The sequence below is a fragment of the Ovis aries genome, chromosome X, assembly GCF_016772045.2.
Source record: "Ovis aries strain OAR_USU_Benz2616 breed Rambouillet chromosome X, ARS-UI_Ramb_v3.0, whole genome shotgun sequence".
Taxonomy (NCBI): Eukaryota; Metazoa; Chordata; class Mammalia; order Artiodactyla; family Bovidae; genus Ovis; species Ovis aries.
Genome location: NC_056080.1, coordinates 138,542,228 through 138,564,254, shown reverse-complemented (window position 1 = coordinate 138,564,254; position 22,027 = coordinate 138,542,228). Strand labels below are relative to the sequence as shown.

General features: G+C 41.2%; 1 long non-coding RNA gene and 1 pseudogene across 2 annotated transcripts in view; one reads left to right on the top strand and one right to left on the bottom strand.

The window, feature by feature from the left end:
* Positions 1–1,284: 1,284 nt before the first annotated feature.
* On the top strand, positions 1,285–2,423 carry LOC101103955 (E3 ubiquitin-protein ligase SIAH1-like; annotated as a pseudogene).
* Positions 2,424–2,947: 524 nt separating this feature from the next.
* LOC114111357 (uncharacterized) overlaps positions 2,948–22,027 on the bottom strand; it is a 54,781-nt gene continuing 35,701 nt past the window's right edge. Inside the window, exons 3-4 of one of the 2 annotated variants that reach the window (XR_009598706.1) lie at positions 19,954–20,043; positions 2,948–12,897 (exon numbers count right to left, since the gene is read on the bottom strand). This is a non-coding gene — a long non-coding RNA (uncharacterized LOC114111357). Of the gene's footprint in view, positions 20,044–22,027 lie in introns of both variants that reach the window. The other variant, XR_009598707.1, reaches the window with a different exon arrangement.

Here is a 22,027-nt window from a genome sequence, read left to right as displayed (position 1 = left end):
GGAGTTGTACTGTTGCCCCATGCCACAACGTCCCACGTGAGTTTGACATGTTTCTTGGGTTGAGTTTCAATAGAGTAGATCTACTTGCAGTATCCTGGCCTCTGACACGATTCCCACGTGAATGCGCTATTCCGATTCTTCCTGTACTTCCAGCATGACCTGTTCCCTGTATTTATTCTTACTCATCCACTGTTCGAACAGACTCATCTCCCTGCTCTCTGGGCCGTTGGTTGAAATTATGGCTGACATCTTATGAATTTGTTGGTGATCTTCTACCACAGCCACTTCTTCCCTTCAGTCTGGTCTTCGCTCTTGTCAACGCCTCAGGCCTGCCAGGAGCAGTCAGTGACACCCACGTGCATTCCCTCACCCCAAAAGTTTGACGAAACTGCCATAGTCAGAAATGAATGATTGACCTGCACGGAATTAGACATGCTGATGTAACTGGTGATTTTCTTAGCAATATGTCCAATTCTAGTTAAAACCAGTGTATTTGGTTTTATTCTAGTCCATCACTGACCCTGAATATGTACAAATATCCAGGATAGTTCTGGGCTTCCTTGATTTCTCAATTCTGAGATTTTGGTTCACTATGGGATAAGACTTTAGGTTATTCCTAAGGGTTTCAGGCAAAACTGAATTTTTTTTTAATCTACAGAACAGCCTGACTGTTCAGATAAGCAAAATTTAACTGACACCTATTTAGGAGATTCTGCCTGGAGATGAGTTATGGAAAAATACAGCTCCACTAAATGGCAACCTACTCCAATATTCTTGCCTGGAAAGTCCTGTGGACAGTGGAGCCCGAAGGGCTGCTGTCCAAGAGGTCACGCAGAGTCGGATACAACTGAAGTGACTTAGCATGCATGAAAGCATTGGAGAAGGAAATGGCAAGCCACTCCAATATTCTTGCCTGGAGAATCCCAGGGACAGAGGAGCCTGGTGGGCTGCCCTCTGTGGGGTCCTGCAGAGTCGGACACGACTGACGTGATGCAGCAGCGGCAGAAACTTCTCACTTTTCTCTCTTCAAACTCTGAGTTTCTCCTTGTCCAGCCATGCTCACAGAGGTTTTAAGCGGATTGATTAGTGCTTGAAAAGCACCTTTATACATGAAAAGTAGCTAAGTACTAATTTAATCTTTTAAAGTCTGGATTATTCCTATTGCAGTTCTCATTTCATACTTTTTCCATAATGTCACCAGATTGTAGACAGTTACTAGGACTAGAACTGTTCTATGACCCAACACGCAAAATAGCTCTGGGCAAGGAATGCTGAGATTCTAACATGACCTATTCCTTTCAAAAGATTCCTGTTGCCCCCCTGGGGCCTCAGGCACGCGGGGCCGCGCTTCCCCGCGGTGGCCGCCAGAGTGTGAGGTATTTGGCGCGAGCGCGCGCGCGAGTTTGGGAGCGCACGCAGGCTGGAGAACGCGTCGAACGCACGCAGGCGTCGGGCTGTCGGGAGCGCGACGACCGTTGGTGGGCGCCCTCTCTAACGTCAGCGGCGAGCCGCTGTCCCGTCGGTCCCGACACGAGGCAGAGGCAGTGGCGGTGGCGTGGCCCTCGCTGGTGGGCCTTGGCGGCGGCGACGACGGAGCGTGTGTGAACCAGAACTGAGGTCGAGGTGCGCTCTCCCCCACAGAAATGACTGACAACACTGTGTCCAACAGTGACTTGGCGAGTCTTTTTGAGTGTCCGGTGTGTTTTAACCATGTCTTGCCTCCAATTACACAGTGCCAGAGCGGCCACCTCGTTTGTAGTGAATGTCGTTCGAGGCTCACCCACTGTCCAACTTGCCGGGTCCCGCTGACAGCCGTTCGCAACTTGGCCATGGAGAGAGTGGCCGATTTAGTACTCTTCCCGTGTAGATACGCCTCTTCTGGATGCGGAGCAACCGTGCCTCCCACAGAAAAAGTAGACCACGAAGAACAATGTGAGTTTAGGCCCTGTCGTTGCCCTTGCCCTGGCGCTTCCTGTGAGTGGCAAGGCGCCATGGATGCCGTTGTACCACATGTGATGCAGCACTATAACAACTCCGTTATAACCCTAGAGGGAGAAGTTGTCGTTTTCCTTGCAGTCAACATTAATCTGGCTGGTACCCTTGACTGGGTGATGGTACAGTCCTGTTTTGGGTCTCAGTTCTTACTAATTTTGGAGAAACTGGAAATCCACGACGGTTACCAGAAATTCTTTGCCGCTGTCCAGCTGATAGGAACACGCGAGCAAGCTGAACATTTTACTTATCGACTTGAGCTAAATGGTACCAGGCGGCGATTGATGTGGGAAGCCACGCCTCTATCTATTCATGAGCGAATTGAAACAGCGTTTCTGAACTGTGACTGCCTAGTTTTCTACCCCAGAGTTGGGGAACTTTTCGCAGAAAATGGCGATTTAAGCATCAATGTAACTATTTCCATGACTTGAAATGGTGATCAAACATTTTCTGACGAGTGTTTAAAACCAATACATTCAGTTTCACAGAGAATAAGACACCTGTCTTCCTACCAACCAGAAACTTTGGGTAGTTTGAAGCTAGAGACATTAAGCTACAGAAGATGAAAGGGTGTTAAATATAGGAAATAGTTGCATGTAATAACACTAATAGATTTAAAATAAGCCAACAGTAAACCACTAGAAAATATAGGTATATTTATACCCAAGATGGGCATCTTTGGAATTAAAATGGGAACCTTTGAAAACTAATTCTGAAGTTTTGTTTATGGTAGATTGAATGTACTGTTGAAAAATACTGGTTTTTTCTGTGCCTGAACTGTGTGAGCGTGTGTGTGTGTGTGTGTGTGTGTGCGCGCGCACACACATGCTTGGATTTCTTCTTCTATAACTGACAAGCCATATTGAGTGGTCTTGGACCACTGCATTTCCCCTCTGTGAGTCAATACATAGTGCTCTTGTGTGTATTTTTGAGTGTGTGTTTATGCATTTGCTAATTTTTATTTCTAGTTTTTAATTTAATAAATTTGACTTTCTTTTCTGTAAAAGAAACTAAAACGACTCTTATTTATTTGATGTCACCACAAAGAGTTTTTCAGGGATTTGGAAATGAGAGCATTTTGTATTTGGTGTAGAGCAAAAAAAGCTATTCATGTAAGGGGTTTTCCTGAGAGCTCCACTGGTGAAGAATCTGGCTGCAATGCAGGAGAGCCTGGTTCGATTGCTGGGTGGGGAAAAAATCCGCTGGAGAGGGATAGGCTACCCACTCCAGTATTCTTGGGCTTCCCTTGTGGCTCAGCAGCTAAAGAACTGTCTGAAGTGTGGGAGATTTGGGTTCGATCCTGGGGTTGGGAAGAATCTCTGGAGAAGGGAAAGGCTACCCACTCCTGTACTCTGGCCTATGTGGTCGCACAGATTGGGAGAAGGGACAGACGACCCACTCCAGTATTCTTGGGCTTCCCTTGTGGCTCAGCTGGTAAAGAACTGGCTTGCAATGTGGGAGATCTGGGTTGGATATCTGGGTTGGGAAGATGCCTGGAGAAGGAATGGCTACCCACTCCAGTATTCTGGCCTGGACAAGTCCATGGAATGTATCGTCCATGGACTGTATCGTCCATGTGGTCGCAAAGTGTGGGAGAAGGGATTGGATACCCGCTTCTCTATTCTTGGGCTTCCTTTGTGGCTCAGCTGGTAAAGAATCAGGCTGCAAAGTGGGAGATCTCAGTTTGATCCCTGGTTGGGAAGATCCCCTGGAGAATGGAAAGGCTATGCACTCTAGGACTCTGGCCTGCAGAATTCCACGGACTGTAGATCCCCTGGAGAAGGGAACGACTACCCACTCCAGCATTCTGGCCTGGAGAATCCATGGACTCTACAGTCCATGCGTTCACAAGAGTCAGACAGTCCTGAGCGACTTCCTTTCATTGCAGATTAGCTAAAATGCCATGGAAATTTTGTTTCAACACTCAGACTTGGAATTTGAGTTCAGCAATAGACTAGATACATTTTCATGAGAATCTTGGTATTGTATGTCTCTTCCTTCTTCCTTAAACATTTCATTACATTTTTCACAAATATCTTTTAACAGGTTGTGACGAGATATTTCTCTTCCAGGACTGATTAAAAGACATTCATTTGGATTTATAACCAAATGTCTATGAGAAAAACAAGTCGGACTATGACTCCTAGAGTCAATGCAGGAATATTAATACCACTGAATTGTATACCTTGCTATCAATATCACCTTTCCAGTTACCTTGCTAAAAGTAAAACAGAAAGGTAAAAGCTAATAATCTGATCTGAAGCTACCAAGGGTTGAAACAGGCAGGTTATTGAAAGGTGCTGAGAGAACATGTGGCTGTGTCATTGTTTTTAACTCTGAACAAGTTCAAAGTTGTTAGCGAGTTGTTAGTTGCTCTAAAATTAGTTCCTAAACTCTAGAATAAAGATTTGATAGACAACAAGGTCTTAATGTATAGCACAGTGAACTATATTTAATATCCTGTGACAAACCATAAAGGAATCACTTTGCTGTGCAGCAGAAATTAACACAACACTGTGAATCCACTAGACTCCAGTAATTTTTTTAAAAGAGTAAGATTTCTTAGTTTATTGCATCTACCTAAGGAAATGAGGATCTACTCTTGTCCATAATAGAGATCATATTTACTTAATGGTCTTCCAGGCTAGCTCTACGCATTCCATTGTTAAGGATGTCAAACATTTAACAGCCTTGTCATGTTAATTATTGATTTTGCAAGCCTTACTTTTGGAACCAATGCTTTACTTGCTTTTGCCCTTTTAGGAGTTCTGTAGTATAGTCTCTAAAACATTAAATGAAGAAAATCGATAATTACATCACAAATAAAGAGGTGCATATTAAATTTTGATGTTTTTGAAACTATTGCTATATTAAAAATGAGTTGAACATTTAAACCATAAATTGTCTTAGGAATATACATGTTCAACGATATCAACTGCATTTAACCAGTTAAAGCAATAATAGTGAATACATGAACAAAGCTAGAATACTGGACAAGCTATCTTTAATGCAAAAGTAGAGAAGAATCATCTATGATATTCAATAGGAAATCTAAAGAGTTAACGTCTAGGTGGAACGGAGAAGGCAATGGCACCCCACTCCAGTACTCTCACCTGGAAAATCCCATGGATGGAGGAGCCTGGTGGGCTGCAGTCCATGGGGTCGCTAAGAGTCCAACACGACTTAGCGATTTCACTTTGACTTTTCACTTTCATGCATTGGAGAAGGACATGGCAACCCCCTCCAGTGTTCTTCCCTGGAGAATCCCAGGGACGGGGGAGCCTGGTGGGCTGCCGTCTATGGGGTCGCACAGAGTCGGACACGACTGAAGTGACTTAGCAGCAGCAGCAGCAGCAGCACGGGAGGAAAGCACTTCTATGAAAACAGTACCATTTCCACATCTTTCCGTGCTTACATAGTAAGCTTTTAACTAGAGGGTGAGCATATACTTCAGCTATGGAATATTAAATGTTTAAGAGGTGGAAAGCTAGGAGGAAAAATGAATGACCGAATCTCAGTGTGTATGAATGGTTAGTAGCTAGGTGCTACAGTCCTATAAATGACTGGTGGGGTTGCAGTTTCACCAATTTATTAAGAACCAGAGAAGGATGAATATTAGAGTTAGTCAAGATGGCGGGGGTGGGAATTAAAACACACTCCTGGGGAACTAAACAAATGCTATCACTGGACAACAGATGAACAGTGACAGATACAATTTACTATCTCCATACAAGTCAATGCACATTGGAAAAAATTAACCTGCTTGCAGACCCTGAGAGATTTGGAATTAGTGTTGGGTTGACAGAGAAATTCATCTGAGGTTTCTCCATTACATCTTAACAGAAAACCTGGAAGAACTTTTTGGCCAACCCAATATACCCTGAGAGGGGGAACAAAACCCTTAAATGCCCAACACAGAAAATTCAGTGAGATTGTCTGCTCAGTGCTGACTGTTGTCAAATGCTAAGCAAAATATGAGACGCATTTTGAAACAAGTGAAAAATTATTCAAAAGATATAATGACATACATATTCCTAAGGCTTATGACCACAACACACCAAAAAGAATACATACATACGTATGATATTCATTTGGCCTTGTTTAGAGCAAACAAATGTCTTCAACTTTATTTTGGTGTCGTGAAACATAATTGAGGATACACTTAGCATTTCGCTATCCCTCTGTGTCATAAAATGGGAAAAGAAAATACACAGAACCACAGATGTTTAGCATAAATGGGTCTGGAAGAGACTATATAATCATAATAGAAGGTAGTAGGGGATAGCGGCTGTGAGCATAGGCTTTTGAATCAGACACACCAAAGTCTCAATCCCACCTTATCGAAAAAAATGCTATCCTTAGCTCGTGAGATTAACCCATTGTGTAGTCTACTAATTCCCAATAAGTGAAGGTTGGAAAAACATGTAGGCTTCCTGTCATAGATAACCATATAGCTTTTCTAGATCTCAATAGGGCCAACTGAGGTTCTATATTCTTTAATAAATGTTTATACTGAAACATAACAATATGCATTCTAAAAAGTATACAAATCCAAGCATACAGCTCAATGAATTTTCACAGCATGAAGAGATCTGTGTGGGAGTTTCCTGGTTGCCTAGTGGTTAGGACTCTTTGCTTTCAATGCCACGGCCAGAGTTCAATCCCTGGTCGGGGAAATGAAATCCCACGAGTTGTGTGGTGTGTCAAACAAACAACCCCCACCCCTCCCCACCAAAAAAATAACACCCTGTGTAACCATTCCCCAAGTCAAATAGAACATTCCCCTTCCCATTCATTATCCTCCTCCTACTCAAAATTAATTACTATTTATTACCATAGATTAGGTTTGTGCTTTTGAACTTTATATAACTGTAATCAAAGAGTATGTAGTCTTTTGTGGCTGACAGCTTTCACTCAACATGGTGTTTGTGAGTTTCCTCCACATTGCTGCCTGTGGTAACTGTTTGTTCGTTTTCACAGCTGTGTAGCATAGAATTAACTGAATATACATTATATATCCATATTCCTGTTGATAAACATTTACTTGCTGGTTCTCATATGATGCTGCTGTGAAATTTCGTGTACATGTTACTGGTGAGTCTATGTATGTATTTACGTTGGTATGGAATTTCTGGGTCATATGTTAAACATATATTCAGCTTTAATCAAAATAGAGAAGCAATTTTCCAAAGTGGCTGTACCAATTTACACTTCCATTGGCAGTATATAAGAATTCCTGCTGTTCCATTTCCTAGCCAACACTTTTAGTTTTTGTAAATTTTAGTATAATTCTGGTAGGTGTCATCATTTGCATTGCAGGTGGGTTCATTACCACTTAAGCTATCAGGGATATTACTGAGAAAAAGGAAACCAATCTAAAAAGAATACATACTGTTTGATTCCAACTCTGTGACACTCTAGAAAAGGCAAAACTATGTAGATGGTAAAAAGATCAGTGGTTGCCAGGTGTTAGGGTGGAGGCAGGGATGAATCGGCAGAGCAGAGAAGTGTTTAGGGCAGTGAAACTATTCTGCTTGAACTATAATGGGGGATCCATGTTATTATGCACTTGTCAAAACCCATAAAACGTACTTCCCTATTGTAGTTTCCCTGGTATAGCTTCCCTGAATATAGCTTCCCTGGTGACTCAGATGGTAAAGAATCTGCCTGCAATGCACGAGACTCAAGTTCGATCCCTGAGTCAGGAAGATCCCCTGGGGAAGGGAATGGCCACCCACTCCAGTATTCTTGCCTGGAAAACCCGATGGACAGAGGAGCCTGGCGGGCTACAGTCCATGGGGTCACAAAGAGTTGGACACAATTGAGTGACTGACACTAGGGGGTGTACGGCACCAAGAGTGAGGCTAACATAAATAATGGTCTTTGGGTGATCATGACGTGTTGATGTAGGTCCCTCATCTGTAATAAATATACCACCCTGGTGGAGGATGTGATAGTAGGCAAGGCTATGCATGTGTGGGGTTAGTGTGTTTATGGGAACTCCCCATACTTTCTCCTCAATGTTGCTGTGAACCTAAAAGTGCTCTAAAAGACAGAGTCTATTTTTAAAAAGTAAACTAAAAGCTAATGGCTCCTCATTGGGGGATATACTAAGGAAGTGACCCCTGTGAGCTTTATCATAAGAATATGGAGAGGCCAAGACCTGCAGAAACTTTTAGAAGCCTGCAAGCGTTTACTCATTCCCATCAACTTTTCAATTAAAATTATGTTTTCATTGTCTTCATTATCTAGGAATAGGAGGAAAATTAGGACTGTATTTCAGGGCCTCTCTTTCCTCCTGTGTCGGGTAGGGCTGGTGTTTATGTAAGTATTAATAGTCACCTACCTGGTAGAATAAGAGAGATGCTTAAAGGCTACATTTGACCCAAATCTCACCTGCTATTCTGTCATGGAATCACCTTCTTCCTCTCGCGGATTGGAATGTATCCTGCCTGCTTCTCATTTTTAGCACGTCTAGTATGTAGCCCATCACCAAATGACACATGGAAGGTATTCAATAAGTGCTTGTTGAATAAATTAGTTATTGATTCTGTTTTTTAAAATAGGATAAACATCCCTGCCCCCATCCCCACCCCCCCATTTTTACTTCTCCAACTTGTCAAAGTCAAATTGTTAAAGCCCAACTATCTCACAACTTTCTTTGAAACTGCTCTGTTTATCTTGCTTCTTACAAGGGCAAATAACATGACTTTGAAACAAATAGATTCTGTCCAAAGGAGTTGATAGTCCAGTTGATTCTGAATTCACTGATGTTGCAGTTAGGAGTGCTCATTCTCAAATAGGCTGAGTTCCATATTTGGGGTACAAAACACGCATGAAATACAAATATTCATACAAATTATTTACTGCTTCTCCTGGTAGAAAGGTCAGATGGCACTCTAGGGTTTTTAGCTATAATGAAAAGGAAATTAGAAGCGATTTCTGTAGGTTCAGCTTTATTATCCTTTCCCTTTCTGTTATGCTCCTCTTAAGGCATTACTGCCTCTTCCTGCACCTTCCTGCTTCCATGCAAAGCGACAGGGGTGCACATCTTCTGTCACTGCCTTACCACCGGGTCTGGCCCCAAATCACTATAACGCCGTCGCAGACGGATACCTATTTCATTCCCAGCTTTCGGATTGGTGAGCCTCTGATTTTGTACTGATATATAACTAACCGCTTTGGAATTAAAATAGTTTAGGATTCTGCAAAGTACTCTAGGAAATGACAGGTAGAAAGAGTAAGTGAGGTAAATCACAAAAAAGATCACACATTTGTATGAAAACCATCTCTGATGAGGCTGTGGCAGGGAAAAAGAAAAGTTTAAAGTGAAATGAGCCCTTGTCCTTCAAGGTATGAGATGAATGCAATGTGGGATCATGAAAAAAAAAAAAAAAGATCCCCTTGGATTATTTTATTATCCAATCCCAGAGTGTGGGATTTATATTTCTCACTATTGAGCACTGTGTCCCAAAGTTGTGAATTAAACAGGTAACTAAAAATATATTTGGTGACTAGGTATCTAGGCCTTGCAATGATAATTTAGCAAATACTATCTTAGTTTCTGACTTTACCCCCAAGGATTTGTTTTCAAACTTACCTACCAACATGGTGTCCAAAAAAAAATACATTTCTTAAAGCAATCTTTTCTTTTTCAGTTTTTCCGTCCATATGCCAATAAAGCTCATGTGACCACAGTCAACAACTTCCTAATCAATATTTCTAGCTCATAAGAACCTAGTTATTCCACAATATCTGTTTTTCTCCTTCCCACCAATACCCTCTCATGTATTAGAAGCAGTCTTTACCTGTTTAAGAATAGCAGCAGAGGCAGTTCCCTGGTGGCCTATTGGTTAGGATTCTGGTCTTTCACTGTCATAGCCTGGATTCAATCCTTGATCTGGGAATCCGGGAACTGAGTACCTGTGAGCTGTGTGGTGTGATGCCCACCCTCCACCACCCCACCCTACCCCACCCCCCGCCAAAGAGAGCAGAACATCTGTAGCAAGATAAGCATTTCTAAGTCTTTCAGTCTCTTTTAAATCCATTTAATTCAGAAGGCAGGAGCAATAAGCCAAATCCTACCAAAATGAAATGAATAATTACAGTTTTCTCTCATTACTTTGTCCAAATATAAGCTACTGGTTTATGCAATCAAGTACAGAAGTTCAGGCACAACCAGCCCTTTCCAGTCATGGTTACTAAACTTTGGACATCACTGTTTTCACTGTGAGGTGGTTATATGGGCTGATAACAAGTGCCAACCTATTCTGCCCTTCATCTTGACTTGACCAAACCAAAGAGAGGACATCTAGAAGGAAAAGAATGCAGGGAGTTTTGATTCCTTTTGCCACTGCTAGGGCTTTTTATGTGAGCACTCTTTAGTCTGGATTGAAGGAGCACAGATACTGTGAAAAGATTTTATTGGAAGTATCAAGTAAAACTCAAAGCTGTCTCATTACTTAGTGGTGCCTGGAACCTGTATCTTCCTGCCACCATTATAGCAATAAATTCATAAAGGTGTGAAACTATGCAAAACTATGTCAGATGCATTTTAAAAATGTCTGCTAAATGTCTCTTATGGCACATTTCTTTCCCGCTTATTTTGCCCCATTCATCATTTTCTCTTTACAGAGTTGAACTGGGCTGAAAGAGGAAACAAAGAAAGAAACAAAAAGCATTACTATGGTTACTGTAGTATAGCTGTTTTGGTGTTGTTATCTTTGTTTTTATCTTTTGTTTTTGTTTCTAACCACGTTCTAAGAAATATTAAAAAACGGCATAAACATTGTATTGCATGAAAATAAAACACTATTATCTCTATCTCAATCTACTTAGGAATTTACTGAAAATACTAAGTTTATATACATGTCATTTTTAACAGTTGAGGTTGTATTATCGCTGTTCCTGAGAGGTACTTTTACAATTGGCAAAATATACTTAAATTTTCTCTGGTTTTCAGAGATATCAGAGTTTGGATCATTACTTAACCATCATTTCCTCCTGTAGTACCAATCTTGGTGAATCGTCTGGTTGCCCAAGACAGAAACCTGAGGATCATCCTTGAGATGTTCTTTGTTTCAAATTTACACATCCAATCTATGTTGATTCTACCTCTTTGATATATTTTGAATCTCTTCTAGAGACCTATAATTAGAAACTCCAATCTGGTCTAAAAACTCCCATTTCTACTAACTTAGTTTTGGTTTTTAATCACCTGGATGATATAAATCTCCTATCTAATCTGCCTGCCATCAGTCTCTACCAAATGTTTCTAAATATTCTAATAAAATGTTCTCTCTAAAATGCAAATGTTAAGTCATGAAAAAATCCACAAGAGGATCTCTACTACGTTTACAACAAAGCTCACACTCCTTAATCTGGGTTACAAGGAACTGGCCTTTATTCACCTCCACAACTTCATCTCTGGTCTCCTTCTCTTCATAACTCCAATCAGTTGGTTTCCTTACAGTTTCTTCATATTGAGCTTCTCACTCCACATCTTTGTGAATCTCATTGTTTCCTATGCCTGGGAAGTTTCTCTTGAACTCTCTACCACCAAATTCCAGTACTCTTCTTATTACTTAGAATTGTACTTAACAGTACATAATAGAAAAGTGACTACAATGGCTTAAATAAAAATCCAAAGGAAATATAAGTTGTATGGTATCATCAGGGATCAAGACTCCTACTATCTTTTCATTTTACCATTATTTTAAGGAGGTTTTTATGGCTGAGAGATGATGATTCCATCTCTAGATTTCACATCTGCATTCCAAGCATGAATAAAAGGAAGAGGGAAGAACCTGTCAGTTAAGTTCATTTTCATTGGGGAAAAACTGATTTTCAACAAAGCCTTGTTCAACAGGCTTTTTTTTTCCACTTACATGGTCACTCATACCTAGAATGGTATATGAATGGGTAGGCAGCTTTTAATACAATGCTGCCTCAAAAAATTCAGATTTCTATTTGTATGCAGGAAGGGGAGAATGAATAATGTCTGCCACATGCTTTTACCTGGCTACCTCTTACAAAATTCATATCAATTTTCACCTTCTCTTGGAAGTTTTCTATGACATTGAAAGTCTGCATTCAGGATTATCCTGTGTTTCCAGACCAGTGCTGTAAAATAGAAGACACTCCATGCATTTGGTTGATTGAACGACTTAATGGGGTTACTCTATTCCTTGTGCTTTCAGCATGCTGTATTGTAATCACTGAGGAGGAAATCACAACCCAATCCAGTGTTCTTGCCTGAAAAATCCCTTGAGCAGAGGCGCCTGGCAGGTTACAGTCCATAGCGTCACAAAGAGTTGGACAAGACTGAGTGACTGAACAGATGTAATTACTTTAAATGCTTGCTTCTTCAAGAATCTGTAAGATTTCTAAGGCCAATGGCTATGTTTTATTCACCTCAGTATTCCATTATCTGAAAGACAGTAATTGAATTAATTTTTTGGAATGAATACATAACAGAAGACATTTTAAGATGAGATTTTATAAGCAAGTACACTCTTCAGTTCAGTTCAGTTGCTCAGTTGTGTCCGACTCTTAGCGACCCCATGAATCGCAGCACGCCAGGCCTCCCTGTCCATCACCAACTCCTGGAGTTCACTCAGACTCACATCCATCAAGTCAGTGATGCCATCCAGCCATCTCATCCTCGGTCGTCCCCTTTTCCTCCTGCTCCCAATCCCTCCCAGCATCAGAGTCTTTTCCAATGAGTCAACTCTTCGCATGAGGTGCCCAAAGTACTGGAGCTTCAGCTTTAGCATCATTCCTTCCAAAGAAATGGTTGATCTCCTTCAGAATGGACTAGTTGGATCTCCTTTCAGTCCAAGGGACTCTCAAGAGTCTTCTCCAACACCACAGTTCAAAAGCATCAATTCTTTGGCGCTCAGCCTTCTTCAGAAGGATATAAAAATTAAATTTTCCTTTGTGTTGGGAAATGGCAGCAGGGTTGGGTTATTTTTTTATTTAAATAAAATTATCATAGGAATATACTTATCTTCATATTTAGCTTAGAACCCAGCAGCTAACTAAGCCCAGTAGCTGAAGCCATTCTCTTTCTGCCCATGGGTTCAACTTCATCTCTAATTCTGGAATCATAATCTCAATGACCAGTACTGCCATCTTCATTTTAGACCTCATTCTGACCTCTTGCCTTATTATAACCAATCTTAGCTTCATACCTAACCTAGAATTCCTGTCTAGAATGTGTCTTTGTTTGTGGTTAGATTCTGTGTTCATTAAACCTTATCTTCATGCTTGTTCCTTGACATCTGTTATAAGACCTCTCATATCAATTATTGGCCTGTCTGGATCTCAGTGTATCACCTGGGCTTTGTTTAGCTGTCTGGACCTTTTCCTAATGCCTGCAGGTTGGAACTTTCCAGATTGCCTGCCTCCCTGCCTGCTTGACATATGTAAGTAGATCTAGGTTCTCAGCCCCATCCTTCCCCTCTCTGGCCCATTCTGTTAGTTCAACCAAAGTCTGGTTCTGATTTTTGTAGTGGGGCAAGGTTTACCTAAGAAGTACTTTATCAGAGAAGATCTGGAATCAAAGAGGGAAGCAGATATTTGATAAGAATTCTGAGAACTATTTAGATAGTTGAATTAAACCAAACTCTTTATTAAATACCTAATTGTCTCAACTAATTTGCACAATATTTTCTATTTCTAAACTGTTATAGGAATATCACTTATATGTGGCATCTAGAAAAAATGGTACAGATAAACTTATTTACAAACATATGGTTACCAAGGGGAAAAGCGGGGGTGGGATAAATTGGGAGATTGGGATTGACATATATATATACTATGTATAAAATAAATAACTAATGAAAACCTACTGTATTGCCCAGGGAACTCCACTCTGTGGTGATCTAGATGGGTAGGGAATCCATAAAAAGAAGGGATACATGTACATGTTTGACCAATTCACTTTGCTATACAGCAGAAACTAACACAACACTGTAAAGCAACTACCAATAAAAAAATTGTTTTAAAGTCTTAGGAAGTCAACTACATTTTTCTTTTTCACATAAGTGGTATTACCATCAACATTTCTTTTACAGATTTATGACTGTACCTGCAGGACAGTAAAACTTTAGTGTTTTACACAAGAGTTATCTTGTTTGCTCTCATGGCAGTTAGTAGTTAAGTAGAAGTGTCAGTAAGAAGGCAAAAAAGACCCTAACATATCTGCTTTTTATGAAATATCACTATATGTAAAATCAAATCTTCTCCTTTTCAAAGAATGCCTCTATCTCTATGCCCAATTGTCTTCACAGGGGACAATTCCTCCTCACTCCTACTATACTCATGAACAGATTCACCTGAAAAAATATGTATAGAGGTGGGAAGCAGATAATTCATGTCTATACAAATACTATGGAAGTGGGCAGATTCATTCAAGTTTCTATGACTCATATCTTAGGGCCTAGAGTCACTAGTTTTATTACTACAAAGCAGAAGGATGACTCCTTCTCTTCAACTCTTGTGATTAGTCTTGTACCCATTTTGCTAAGAATGGTTCAGCTATCATCAACTGTAAACATCACAGTTTCAGGGTGCATAGTATACATAGCAAATGCTGGGGTAGACTGCCAAAATTGTAACATCCCTCATCTCATGCTGCTCTGTCTTAGAACTGCAACTAAACACAACTAGAGTGGTTGTTGACACTCCTGTCATTCCCATATCATTACTCTCATATAAGTTCAATCTTTTGTAATTGACGTATAGTTGATGGACAATATTATATAAGTTACAGATGTACAATTATGTGATTCACAATTTTTAAAGGTTACTCCATGTATAATTATTGCAAGATATAAGGATATATTATACAGTATATCCTTATAGCTTATTTTATGCCTAATTTATGGAGAAGGAAATGGCAACCCACTCCAGTGTTCTTGCCTGGAGAATCCCAGGGACAGAAGAGCCTGGTGGGCTGCTGTCTATGGGGTTGCACAGAGTTGGACACGACTGAAGCAACTTAGCAGCAGCAGCAGCAGCATGCCTAATTTATAATCTTCTTAATTCCCCACCTCTATACCTCCCCTCCATCTACCCACCCTCACTGGTAACAACTCGTTTATTCTCTATATCTGTGAGTCTTTTTTTTTGTTATATTCACTAGTTTGTTGCATTTTTTTATTTTTATTTTTTATTTTACTTTATTTTACTTTACAATACTGTATTGGTTTTGCCATACATCAACATGAATCTTAGATTCCACATATGAGTGATATCATACAGTATTTGTCTTTTTCTAATTTCACTTAGCATAATGCCCTCCAAGGTCATCCATGTTGTTACAAATGTCAACAACAACCTAAATATCCATCAACAGATAAATGGATAAAGAAGATGTGATACACACAGACACACAGACACACACACACACTGGAATACTACTCAGCCATAATAAACATTTCAGTCTTTATCGAGAGCCTGCTATGAGCATGATCCTGGGCTGGACAGAGGATTATAAGGAAGTCTGAGACAAGATGCCTGCCCTCAGGAAACTTAACATCTAGTTGACTGGAAGAGGAGACAATACTCTGAGTAATATGTAGCAGTAGAAGGCTTAAATCACAGCAGAAAGTCACAGTATATGTGAAATCTCAAACTCATTTAACCACCAGTAGTAAGAGCTATACACCCTGCACCCTCTCATTAACAGAAAAGCAACCAGTCTTAGCTTACATGGCCTTTCACAGAAGAAGGACACTCAATAGGAAATCAGGAGATGTACCATATGACAAATGCAAACACTTCCTTCACTTTTCAAATATCACAGAAAAAATATTCCTCCCTCACTTAAAGAAAAAAATATCTAAGTGCCTTTTCAAGTAGTGTCTACACTGTACACCCTGTTCTTGAATTTTGAAAGCATTCCTAACATAATTTAACAATGGATAATAATTTGTGAGTCAATCCTGATACTGTTACAGAGGAAACTACTTAAGCCCTGAGAGAAATAAACAAGAAAAGGGGTTTGAGAAGCCAGAGGAAAAGTTCTCATATTTCAGATCTCTCCTATCTTTCTCATCCAACTTAAAATCCTCCTACTTAAAAAAGAACTTGGGTCTGCCAGTTGGTGGCCTGACCTTAGGCCAAGCTTAATTAATTAGCGGCCTTCTCTAACTATCATCTGGCCTCATTTGCCTAGGCTGTAACCACAGCTCAGTACATTACTGAACTGGAGACTCCAACCAAGATCGTTTTGGTCCACTGAGCTGCAGTGACTCAAGAGCTGATGCGATCTACCTCTTCTTTCCACTGTGCCCCAAACCACATCACTCCTACCAACTTTAACTTCCCAGGCTCAGATCAGTATTTCTCAAAGTGTGATTTGCAGACTATCGCACTATATGTAACTGTGGTATTTGTAAAACTGCCAATTCTAGCATCCTGTTCTCAGAGATTCTGATTAAGTAGTTAGAGGATGGGGGTTGAGAATACGCATTTTAATATCTTTCCCTTTGTGAAACTTGTGCTCACTAAATTGATGATGCTAATACAACTAGGGAATGGGACATGAAACCGGTAGGCCCCAGCTAGTGTTGTCAAAGGCCACGATGGAAATAATTTAATTTTCTGATAACACATTTCATGTAAATGAAGATCACTCAGGAAGCTTGTAAAACATACATAGCTCTGGGTCCTACCTCCCAAACCAAAGGAATTATAACCACAAGATGGGCCTGGGCATCTGTATGTTTAAAGGGCTCTCCTAGGTTATTCCCTGGTTCCAAATAGGGAAAGGAGTATGTCAAGGCTGTTTATTGTCACCCTGCTTATTTAACTTACGTGCAGAGTACATCATGAGAAACGCTGGGCTGGAAGAAACACAAGCTGGAATCAAGATTGCTGGAAGAAATATCCTCAGATATGCAGATGACACCACCCTTATGGCAGAAAGTAAAGAACTAAAGAGCCTCTTGATGAAAGTGAAAGAGGAGAGTGAAAATGTTGGCTTAAAGCTCAACATTCAGAAAACGAAGATCATGGCATCTGGTCCCATCACTTCATGGAAAATAGATGGAGAAACAGTAGAAACAGTGTCAAACTTTATTTTGGGGGGCTCCAAAATCACTGCAGATGGTGACTGCAGCCATGAAATTAAAAGACACTTACTCCTCGGAAGAAAAGTTAATGACCAACCTAGACAGCATATTAAAAAGCAGAGACATTACTTTGCCAACAAATGTCCATCCACTCAAAGCTATGGTTTTTCCAGTAGTGCTGTATGGATGTGAGAGTTGGACTATAAAGAAAGCTGAGTGCTGAAGAATTGATGCTTTTGAACTGTGGTGTTGGAGAAGACTCTTGAGAGTCCCTTGGACTACAAGGAGATCCAACCAGTCCATCCTAAAGGAGATCAGTCCTGAGAATTCATTGGAAGGACTGATGTTGAAGCTGAAACTCCAATACTTTGGCCACCTGATGCAAAGAACTGACTCCTTAGAAAAGACCCTGATGTTGGGAAAGATTGAAGGTGGGAGGAGAAGGGGATAACAGAGGATGAGATGTTTGGATGGCATCACTAACTCAATTGACATGAGTTTGAGTAAACTCCAGGAGTTCGTGATGGACAGGGAGGACTGGCGTCCTGCAGTCCATGGGGTTGCAGAGTCAGGCACAACTGAGTGACTGAACTGAACTGAACTAGGTTATTCAGATGCATTTTGTCAATGAGATTCATTGCACTAGATCAATTACTTCAAGGTATGCAGCAGCTAGCAGAGTGAAAGAGGTTACTTACAGAAGACCAAGGGGATCTTCCAGGTGGTGCTAGTGGTAAACAACATGCCTGCCTGTGCAAGAGACATGGGTAAGGAAGATCCCCTGGAGGAGGGCATGCCAACCCACTCCAGTATTCTTGTCTAGGAAATCCCATGGATAGAGGAGCCTGGCAGGCTACAGTCCATGGAGCTCGCAAGTCAGACACGACTGAAGCGATTGAGCATACATGCATACACAGAAAACCCAGGCACCCATTCCCCATTATTGGAATCTACATGTTTTAAGGACAAAGCTACACATATTTTTTTAAATGCTTAAGGGATATTTTACTCCAGATGTGGTTGCATTAAGCACTGTGGGCTTTGGGGATGGAGGGAGGCAAACTTTTGCAATACTATTAAAGAAAGGAGGGAACTAAAAGATATCACAATGAGAGGCAGGTGATGACAGGTCCTGAGATAGGGAAGTGTTTCTGCATCTGACCTCACCCCCTTTCTATTCACAGCAAACCACCCTCCCACCTCACATCATTGAGGGCTGAGGTCTAAGGCACTCTTAAGGAAGAAGCAAGTACCCACATGGAGAAAGCAGGGTTCTGTCCTCAGCTATTTGAGCTAGTCCTATCAGTTCTGTAAAAATTGGCAGAATATCCTCTCCCTAGCTGGAGGAGCAAAATAGGACACCATGAATCAACACAGAGCCAGCTCATTTTGCCACCTGTATTCTCATACCATCTGCTGTTACTCTGTGCTCATCAGCTGGAGTAACCCACCTAGGCAGGCAGGTGCCATGCTCACCTGAAAAAACAGAATACTTCATTCCATCCTACTTCCTATAGCATATGACTGTTTATTAATTCCCCCCCTCTTTTTCCTCTGGGACTGGAAGGGTGTCTTAGGGGTAGAAGACAATCATATAGAAGAGTGAAACTATTTTCAATCTACTACTGAGAGTCACGATCCCTTAACACAGGGTCCTAGAGTCTAACTGAAAAGGATCTCAGGGCTAAAAAGAAACATATAAGAACTCTTCCCACAGAGACTATTTCACTCTACCCCCTGGAATACATCATATTCTATTTCCAGGATTCAGAGCAGCAAACTCTTTTCAAATGTCCACATCACCTCCTGGACATCATATAAAAACCACACTAGCATCTCTAATGTCAACTGAAAAAAATGCACAACCTAAAAGTTGAGAAATATGTGTTATTGGGTAGATTTTCTGAGAACTTAGGCCCAGAAGACAGACTCTCAGATATCTCTGTGGCACTGCTCCAACAAGGTAAGGGAGGAGTCAGGACATATAGGAGTTTGGCAAGAAAAACCAGGTAGTCAGGACATCAAAAGATTACTGTGAATTAAAGAAAACCAGACATCTTGTTAATGAATTTAGCAGGTTTCCAGGTATGGGAAGATGCAAGAGTCTGGGCTCATTGACATCATTCCTTTCATATGCACCTTAACTATCAAGGGCCAGTATCCTGATCTTCTCTAGCCTGAATCCCCTCTGGGTGCACAGCCAGGTTTGCGGCAGTGACTGTTGGCTTGATGATGGCAACATCCTTTGTTTACTGATCTGGCAGTGACATTTTTCATCCACGTTAACATTGCATATCAAAAACTAAACCCATCTCCTCCAAACCAATTTCTGGTAATGTTGCAAAGAACCTATTCTGACTCCCTGATGGAAATGTTTCTTTGACTTGGTTTTTGTTGCTATTCTTACCATAATCATACATAATGGCCTGCTTCAAAGGACCCTGCTCCTCTGCCTGTTAAAGTGCCTTTGTTCAGCTCACAGAGAGATAATATGACCCTGCCCATCTGTGAATGGCTACAAAAAAGAAAAGATTAACACACTCCTTCCAAACACTGGCCCTTCCTAGAGATGTTTTGCAAGACTGAAGACTTTTTTCACTTTACTTTCTCACTGCCTCTCTCTCTATTCTGCCTTTTGACTTTAGTTCTTTGCTTCTTTCTCTCTGGCTCTATAAAAGAACTTGGCATTCAGACCCCAACAAGATGGTTTCTTTGAGATATTAGTCTGCCATCTTCTCAGTTAGCTGGCTTTCTGAATAAAGTTGTATTCCTTGCCTCAACATCTCATCTCTCAGATTCACTGGCCTGTCATGTGGTAAGCAGAGTGAGCTTGGATTTAGTAACAGTAATAACATTATCATTCTCTCAATTAGAAACTTACAGGTTGTCTTCAGTTTCTCCCTTGACTTTATTTTCTTCCTTCAGTCAAGACTTTGGACCATTACTGATCCAAGCAGTAATAACTAGGACACTGCAAAAGAGAGAGGAAGGGATGTTCAGGAGATAGCTGATAGGACTCACGCCTTAGAACGCACAATAGCAACAGTATCCTTCATATCTTCACTACCTGGCTTCCAGTTCCTGTTCTCCTAATGCTTCCCACTACAAACATGTTACTCCCCTGTCCCAGAAACCCTCAGTTGCTCCTCAATCTTATCTTCACCCCTCTTCCTGCAATAACAAATGCTTTTTTAGTTTTCTCCCAGTACTCCTCTACTTGTAACTTGAACTTTAGCCAAATCATACAGGAATGTCGCTCAGTCATGTCCGACTCTTTGCAACCCCATGGACTGTAGCCTACCAGGCTCCTCTGCCCATGGGATTTTCCAGGCAATAGTACTGGAGTGGGTTGCCATTTCCTTCTCCAGTGGATCTTCCTGACCCAGGGATTGAACCCGGGTCTCCCACATTGTAGAGAGACGCTTTACCGTCTGAGCCACCAGGGAAGTCCAAATCATACCATTCCTTTTTTCGTGAACACATCTCTTGCTTACCTTGCTCAAAGTTTTTTTTACCAATGCCCTTCCTATTGTTTGAAAATTTATTTCCCCTCCACCTGTTAAACCCTTATTCAGACATCAGGGTCCAGCTCCAAGGCTACCTCCTCCAGCCCCTAATTGAAACCATTCTTTCCTTCTCTAAACTAAGAAACATGTATTTTTTTTAATTTTTACCTTATTTTACTTTACGATACTGTATTGGTTTTGCCATACATTGACATGAATCCACCACGGGTGTACATGCGTTCCCAAGCATGAACCCCCCTCCCACCTCCCTCCCCATAACATCTCTCTGAACATGTATTTCTTAATGTTGCTTTTCACCTTCTGTTAGGGGAAGCACACTGATTGAAACCGCCCACCCTGGCCAGGCACCATAGTAACCATCTGCATGCGTTGTTTTATGACAGAAGATCCTGGATAAGGAATACGGAACTAATAAACCACCACCAACCAGAAGAGTTCGGGAAAGGTCTAAAGGAGACACTGTGTGTACATTCACTTCCCAGAATCCCTCTCACTAGCATCCATCTTGGCTGAGCGATGCGTGCACCACCAGGAAACACTCTGAATTAGAATGATTGGCCAAAGACCACCCGGAAACTAATCCCATCACCATAAAACCTGAGACTGTGAGCCACGCTGCAGAGCAGTTCTCCTGGGTTCCCTTACCCTACTGCTCTCCACCCGGGTGCCCTTTCCCAATAAAATCTCTTGCTTTGTCAGCACATGTGCCTCCTCGGACAATCCATTTCTGAGTGTTAGACAAGAGCCCAGTTTTGGGCCCTGGAAGGGGTCTGCCTTCCTGCAACACTTCTGCCGTACACACCCTTCTCCAACCCAGGGATTGAAAAGCTTGTATATCCACCACAATTTCCAAGTAGTGCCTTTCCCATAGTAACTACTTTAAAATTGTGTTAAATGGATTTTTCCTTTTCCAACTTCTAGGGAAATTTCCATAGAAAGCTACTTTTATTAATAATAGAGCTTTCCTCCAAGCCTATGTCTTGATCTCTTTCTCTCCCTGCTTGTCTGTCTCTGTCCCCATGTCTAGCTCTGTCTATGCTGCGTTCTCAGTCTTTGTTTCTCTCTGGGTCTCCTCACCCCTCCCCTTCCTCTGTCTGGCACTGTCAGCCTGTCTTTCTGTCTCTTTTTTCAACAGTCTTTCCCTTTTTACTGTTGATATGTGTTTAATGTTTTCCCTGCATTGTCTTCCTCTGTCTCTTCATTTCTGTTTTTCTGACACTCTGCCCCCTCTAAACTGGAAGTCAATGTCTGAAGAGCTTTCAAAGCCTTGCTTAAACTGTAACTCAAAGTCAAGTGTTATTGGGTTTTTTCAAGTTGGAACTCAGAGACAAGGCTAAAGTCTGAAAACCTTGTAAATCTGAGGCAAATCAACTTGCCAGGGACAGGTGACATCAGTGTCTATGGAAAAGGGTTTGAATAGAAATTTTC